The sequence below is a fragment of the Cherax quadricarinatus genome, unplaced genomic scaffold, assembly GCF_038502225.1.
Source record: "Cherax quadricarinatus isolate ZL_2023a unplaced genomic scaffold, ASM3850222v1 Contig23, whole genome shotgun sequence".
Taxonomy (NCBI): Eukaryota; Metazoa; Arthropoda; class Malacostraca; order Decapoda; family Parastacidae; genus Cherax; species Cherax quadricarinatus.
In genome coordinates, this window is record NW_027195049.1 from 505,758 (window position 1) to 513,711 (window position 7,954).

Genomic DNA, 7,954 nt, shown 5'->3' on the forward strand with positions numbered 1-7,954 from the left:
AAGTGCTGATTGATTGCATTAAGGCTTGAAACACAGAATAAACAATGAAGGTCGGATCCCAGACTTGTCATTGTTAATTCTGGAGCAAGTGTATATGTAATGTAGGAGTTATGTATACATTTGTGGTGTTTGAGGTCTTAATGTTCGTAGAGTAGTAGTAGTAGTTGTATTTTTGACGTAATGTCAGGTATGTATATAGTTTGAAAAAATAATAAGAGGAAAATGAATGTAGTGTTTATTTTAATACTATCAGGATTCTTAGATATTTATGTAACTACTAAAAAATATTTATTGCGGGAAATGTCAATGTATTTGAAGTGGTTTGTTATTTTGAATTTGGAAGCGGCGACGAGTATAAGGAATTAATAATTTATTTTAAATTTTTGATATAAATTATTTTTTATATATTAAGTAAGAGATGTGTTTTTGTTTTTCAGGTTGATGAATTTGCGGCTGAGTAACGAAGTTAGTTAGAGGAAGCAAGTGTGGTTTGGTGCTGTTAGTGGTTCTGCTTGTAATGTGTATTAAGATAAGTAATTTTTTATTTTTATGTAAATTGTTGATTTAAGATGTATAGGGAGAATGTTGTTCCGGGGGTGAAGATAATTTTTAGAGGAGACAAAGTAATTTTTGAGAGTATTAAGGCTTGAAACACGGACTAAATAATGAAGGTCTCATCCTAGACTTGTCATTTTTAGTTTTTGAACAAGTGTATATGTAATGTGGGAGTTATGTATACATTTGTGGTGTTTGAGGTGTTAATGTGTAGTGTAATTTTTTGTTTAAATTTTTTTATATAATGGTGGGTATGGATGTATTATCGAAATACAATAATTTTTTTTTTGTATTAAAGAAATGATAGCAATAAATTAGATAATCATTTTAAATAAATGAATGTTTGATGGGAGAAGTGTGAATTTATTAAAATTTTTGTATTTGTTTAGTAAAAAATGTGTTTTATATTTCAGGTTGAAGGTGGTGAATTTTCGTGTGAGTGACTGATTGGTTGACAGATTTTGTGCGAGGCAGCAAGTGTGGGTTGTTAATGGTGGTGATGCTGCTGCTGCTGCTGCTGCTGCTGCTGCTGTTGCTATTAAGAAGAGTTATTTTTTTGTTTTAAAAAGTTTGTTAGTGAAGAGGTTAGTTAAAGCAATGTAGGGAGAAGATTGTTTAGTGGGTGAAGATAATTATGGATTATGGAGCAAGAAATTGAGTTTTGAGAGTATTAAGGCTTGAAACACGGACTAAATAATGAAGGTCGCATCCTAGACTTGTCATTGTTAGTTTTTGAGTAAGTGTATATGTAATGTGGGAGTTATGTATACATTTGTGGTGTTTGAGGTCTTAATATGTGTAGTGTATTTATTTAGTTTTTAGTATAAGGGTGAGTATTGATGTAATTTTGAAATTAATTTGTTTGTTAGTTATTTATAGTGTTAAAGTAATGTGATAGGAATAAGTTAGATAATTTGTATATGAAAATTGACTGATTTGATGAGAGAAATATCAGTGTATTAGAATGTTTTTTGTTTTACAGACGATGTGAGTGAGTTTAGTGGAGACAGCGAGTATAAGCAGTTATTGTGGAAAGGTGTGTATTAATGTCAGTTTAAAATATTTAAAAATATAAAATAATTTTTTTGATACATTGTTTATTAATAGATGTGGTTTTGTGTTTGAGGTTGGTGGAGGTTGTGACGAGTTGGCGGGCGAGTGAGTGAGTGAGTTTGGGAGAAGCGGCGAGTACAAGGAATTAATGTTGAAAGGTGTATATTTTTTGTTTAAATTTATTTAAATATTGAAAATAGTTATTTATAATATTTTTTTTTTTTAATTTCAGGTTTGTGAAGGTGACTAGTTTGCGGCTGATTGATTGAATCAATGACGGAGTTTTGTAGTGATGGAATGTGATGATGTGTTAGCGCCAAGAGTGACAGTCAGTCAGTCAGTCTGTGAGACTGACTGACTGACTGACACTGACTACTAGCTAACTTGCTTTGTTATAAGTTGAGTCTTATTATTTTATGTTTTTGTAAATTGTTTGAGGAGTCTTAAAGGGTACTACGTGTAGGGAGGTTGTTGTTGAGAGGATGAAGATAGTTTTAGATGCAGAAGGAAGAAAGTAAAGTAAGTTTTTGTGCATTTAGGGTTGAAACACTGATTAAATAATGATGGTCGTATCCCAGATTTGTCATTATTAATTTTTGATCAAGTGTATATGTAATGTGGGAGTTATGTATACATTTGTTGTTTGAGGTCTTAATATTAAATTAATTAGTTATTGATATAATGGCGGGCATATATGTAGTGTAGGATCAATAAAATATTTAATAATTTTTTCAGTGTTTAAGAAATATGTCAATTAGTGGGTTAGATATTAATACTTGAAAAATTTACAATTATTTTATGAGTGAAATGTCATTAATATATTTAAATATATTTTTGTTTTTTTTTTTGAGTTGTTTAAGGAAATATTGTTGAAAGGTATGTAGAGTGGAACGTCAAATATCCAAATTTGTTTGGTGCAGAAGGCTATTAATACCTTTACAGAATGAATTTATTCCCGTCAAGAATAATGTAAATTAGATTATTCCATTTCAGACCTTAAAAAATATTTATAAAAGCACTTAAGAAAATATACTTAGATAATATGTCGTCTTTGGAGTAATTTGATTTTTGAGGTTCCATTGTATTTATTGTTGAATTGTTTATGTAAATACTGAAAATATTAAGTGATTAAGTTATCATTTGTTTCAGGTTGAGTGATGGAAGTGACGATTTTGTTAAATGGTCAAATTTAGTTGTGCGAGTTGTGTTGAGGCAGAGAGTTGAAGCAACTAATTTAGAAAGGCAAGTATTGTTATTATTTAGTTGTAGTATTGAAATGTTTTTGACTATTGGCAAGTAATTAATGTATTTTTTTTTTATTGCAGGTGAGAGTTTTTGATAAGATGATTGGTAGTGATGTTGGGAGTTTGGCAGAGACAGAGAAGGTAATAATGAAAAGTTAAGTAATATTATTTAAAAAAAATGTAATTTTAGAAATAATATTATTACAATGTTGGGAAGCGCTAAACCCGGAGGATTATATAGCGCTTGGGGGGGGGGGGGGATGTGGAAGGCATTGTGGATGAATTTGGGGAACTGGAGCAGAGATCTAATTCCGTAAATCAAGAGCCCCTCACCAACATCAAGGAACTTTCCTTGAGGGGAATTTAAGAAATAAACACTAAGTAAGTATAGTTATTAATTTTAAGACGATAGATGGAGGAATAAAGAAAGTGAGTTGTTTGTAAGATGCCAAAGGGCCTTTTATGAGTATTATTATGGGCAGGCTTAAAATGTTTAAGTAAATAAGCAATAATATGTTGGGTGTAAAGATTTTAGTAAAGAGATGTTAAGAAATAAGGACAAGTGAGTATTTGAAAGTGAGGTCCCCTCAAGGAAGGTTCCTTGATGTTGGTGAGGGGCTCTTGATTTAGGGAATTGGATTTGTGCTACAATTCCCCGAATTAAGCTTGAATACCTTCCACATACCCCCCGCCCCCAAAGCTGTATAATCCTCCGGGTTTAGCGCTTCCCCCTTGATTATAATAATAATCAAAGTGAGGTTATATTGTCATTGACTGTGTAGCTGTGGATGGAGTCGACTCGAGTAATATTAGGTAATGTAATTAAGTTATTTGGTCAGAGGTTAAAGAAGTAACTATTATTTAAATATTTGTTATGAATTTAAAAAATAGGGTTTAATATATAGATGAAGTATTGATCAAAGTTTGAAAAGGTATTATAAAATAATTTAATTTGTATGTGTTATTTAAGTAAAGATTTAAAAATTTGAGAAATATTTAAATTTTCCGAAATGTCAAGTATAATTAGTATAATATTTTTGTTTTACAGGTTGTTGGAAGTGTATGGTGGTGGCGGCAGCAACAGCAGTGGTGGTGGTGGTGTGGGTTAACATATTATATAGATCATGTTAGAGAGAGGGTTTTAATGATTTGTAAAATAATTTTGCATAGTTAGTTAGTTATTGAATGAAAGGGAGGTATAATAGGTTTTGGTGACTTGTGGAATGAGCATTGTAAAAGCCATAATGACTTTGAACAGTGAAAGAGTGAAGATACTGCTGGTGTCCAGAGCAAATTTTCACTAATGCCTACAAACATACAGAGTTAATGATGAAGGTCGCATCCCAGACTTTTTTCATTGTTAATATGACTGCAAGTGTATATATAATGTGGGAGTTTATATATGTTTGTGGTGTTTGAGGCATTATATGGAGGGTTGCGTTTTGGAAATACCGGGTATTAATGTACTCTGGATGGGTTTATTTGTCACTGTGAAATGGTTAGTAACATTGTTTGTGAAACATGATACCAATAAATAGAAGTTATTATAATAAATGTGAAGTGTTAGGATTATAGTGTAGGGGGGGGGGGGGGTTGGTTATGTGTGGAAGGTAGTGAGGGTTAATTGTGGGAAGTTGAGGATAGATGCAATTCCGTAAATGAAGATCCCTTCAGCAATGTTGGTGAATCTCATGTGAGGGTTGTAGGGTTTGTTAGTTGTTTGATGTAATAAATTTGTTTAATAAGTCAGTTTATATATATTTTGTTCCTACTTGAAAGTTATATTTGTGAAATGTGAAAAAGTAGAGATTAAAAATTTATTTTTTGATTTTTTATAGGTGTAATATGTATATAAAAGTTACTGAAATTTCAAATTAAAATTAGAGAAACTGTAGAAATGAATTAGAATTAAAAAAAAGAAATGTAAATTTAAAGAATTTAGGAAAGATATATAAAAATTTATAATTTCAAAAAGTTTAATGAATCTTGTTGAGATAGTTTAGATAAAATTTGTTATAGAAATGTAATTAATAGTTGAAAGGAGTAGTTTTTAGCAATGATTGATTGATTTAATTTTTAAAGTGTCTGTTTGAATAGAATAGGACAAAACTTGTAATATTTGAAGTAAATGTCATGATAATAATAGTTCAAATAATATGAAATTAAACCATAACCGCGGTTTGGATTGAACCCGCGGTCACTCCAAACTACAGACCGTTTTTGAAAATGAATATATTATTGACAAAGTTGAATAAAACGTTTATCCAAATTTATTAGAAATGAATAATATGGTTTCATGTCATGTGTGAATATATAAATTATAGTTTAGGTACTTTGAGCATTTAGAGAGAAATATACAAAGTATGTTTTTTGAATGGAAAGACAAATATAGAAATATTTACAATGAACAGTTGAAATCATGTTTATTAACTTGAACAAGTGTAAATTATTGTTTCAACGTCATTTAGAGAAAAATAGTCATGAAAATGAAGGAAATGGTCATACTGCTTTGAGCAAAACATTGTTGTTTATTTTATTCAATAAAAAATGACTTGTTACAAATCACATTTTGAATCATAGTGACAACAAATAATTTGAGTCCCTTTGTTTTATAAGAAACCCTAGTTGATTTTATACATTTTAAATTCCAGTCAGTCTGTTCACATTGCACTTTGAAAAAAGAAGTTAGTAATCAGCCATAGAGAAGACGAGCCCCACCCTCTTTCACAATACTCGTCTGAAAAAGTGTGCTACCATGATTTTTAATACGAATACGTTCTCTATAAAACTCGATGTCAAACATCTTTTTGCATAATTCAGATATATATATGAATGATGGATGGGAAAAGGCTACAACAGAATAAAATTTACTTTCATAATAACATTTGCCGCTAGAAAATTTAAAACCTGTGTCATGGCCCAATTAGAAACAAACAAAGTCAACGGTTACATTTTTTTGCCTACACAAGCAGTCCTTATAGGTGATGTAAACAATTTCGCCAGTAAAAGTGCATTTAGCGTTGTAAATGACACGGCGAATGACCGCACGCCTGCTTAAACTCAGAGTCTCTCTCGGTGCTTGTAGCATAATCCCACGCACCACATTTCAAACATTTTGAACGTGCAGTCCCAATTTCCATTCATCTAATTGCCAACATGGGTTAGGGGACCAAGGGTGTGTAAATCCTGGTAGAGTTACGTTTCCAATAGGTTTTGAATTTGTCTATTTTCCCCTCAAAACTACAAAATTTGATCGTCTGTACAAAATAACATGTACAAAAATTACAAAGTACATTAAGGTCCTCCTCACATCCTTTCGCTATGACGTCAATGACTGGCGGCAGATTCCCAGTCGGAGCTGCTGCCTGTGTGGACTGGTTTTTGTGCTCTGCAAACGTGTAAAATCTTCCATTCTATCAACCTCCCTCGAGGCCCGCTCGCATCTGGAAGCCAAAAATCGACCTAGCGCCCTGCTCGTATCTGCAAAAACTCGCATGTGGATGAACTCCCGAGTAGAGAGGGTTCTGCACCTTTCTAATCTCTGACCTACTTCACATTTCTCTCAGAAATAACAACATTTCCAATGTATGTCTGTGTCTCCAGTCTCCCTCCCTCCTTCCTACAACATTTACATACTTACGTTATATAAAAAGCATTGGGTACCACTTAAATGTCCTTTGTCTCAACAAACACCACACAAAATACGGTCAAAGTTTTCTTTTCTCAGTCTGCTGCAGGATTTTTTTTTTACTAGATTTGAAAGGTGCTAGAATTTATGAGTACTAGTACCGAGTCGTGGACCGTACTAGTACGGCTGAAACCCTGAAAGTGTTTAAAATGTGAAAGGCCTGCTGAATGTGAATTCAGGGTTTTAAATTGTTACAAGTAAACACAACAACTATCGACAAGGGGGGGGGGTGGGTTGGCACCTCACGTCCATGATCGTTTTAATTGTCTCAAATACTGAGCCTGTTAGGGTAGAATTTTAAGACAGGCACGAAATGATGATTTTAGGTGTTTATACGCCATCTCCCAAACTTGCACAGACACCGACGAAGACCACTCGGGGGTAAAATTGTTAAGGCTACGAGGCACGATAACGTTGTACAGTCGTCCCTCGCTTTTCGTAGTTCTCGGCAATCGTAAATTTCACTAATCGTTGGGGTATTTTCGTATAAACGTGGACTCGTTTTTCATAGGTTGACTTGCAAATAGTAAGAGGGACATTAAAAAGCGGATAAGAAAAGCTAAACGTGACTATTAAATTAAAATTGCTAAAGATTCGAAAACCAAAAAAGTTCTTTCCACATAAAAATTAAACATAAGATAGGTCCCCCCTTAAAAATAACTATGGCCATCTTACTGACAAAGACAATGAAATGTGCTAACAATAATTCCCAGTAATTAAATTTTTATAGATGGCCTGAAAAAGATGATTGATACTCTGCATGAATTCACAAGAGGCCATTCTTGTCCAACTAATTTATTAACTTTCTTCAGTAAAGCTTTTGAGGCGGTTGACCACAATAAAGAATTTTATTTTATTTACTTAGTACCACATAAACAGATTGGCACCTCATGGCAATGGGGGGAAAAGTGCTCTCTCTCATGGATCAAGTTATGGCTCACACACAGGAAGGACAGTGTGTCCATGAATGGTGTTAAATCTGATTGAAGATCTTAATAACAAGTGGCATTGCATTGGTTGTTGTTGTTCATAATACATATATATATCGATCGCCTTGACGAAGGAATTACGAGTGAAACGAGTAAATTCGACAGTGACACAATGATAAAAGTACGATAATTGATTCATATCGAGGAACTTCGGGAGGATTTACACAAACTCAATAACTAACTGGTCAGAAAAGTAGTAGATGCACTTTAATGTAGATAAATGGTTCTGAAGCTCAGGAGTGTCTATAACCCCAAGTTCAACAATGTACAAGTTAGCCATATACACTGTAAAAAGGACTTCACAATAAGAAATAACTTTAAACCAAGACACCAATGCCTAAGTCTACATAATAAGGCAAACGGATTACTAGGATTTATATGTGGGCAACACAAATTCAGAGGTTATATAACACCATAAGGAACAT

General features: G+C 32.9%; 1 long non-coding RNA gene across 1 annotated transcript; it reads left to right on the forward strand.

Annotated features, from left to right (window-relative positions):
• Positions 1–351: 351 nt before the first annotated feature.
• LOC128704529 (uncharacterized) lies at positions 352–2,751 on the forward strand. The gene is made up of 3 exons (XR_011391019.1): positions 352–1,139; positions 1,538–1,591; positions 1,841–2,751. It is a non-coding gene; the product is annotated as an uncharacterized lncRNA (long non-coding RNA).
• Positions 2,752–7,954: the final 5,203 nt, after the last annotated feature.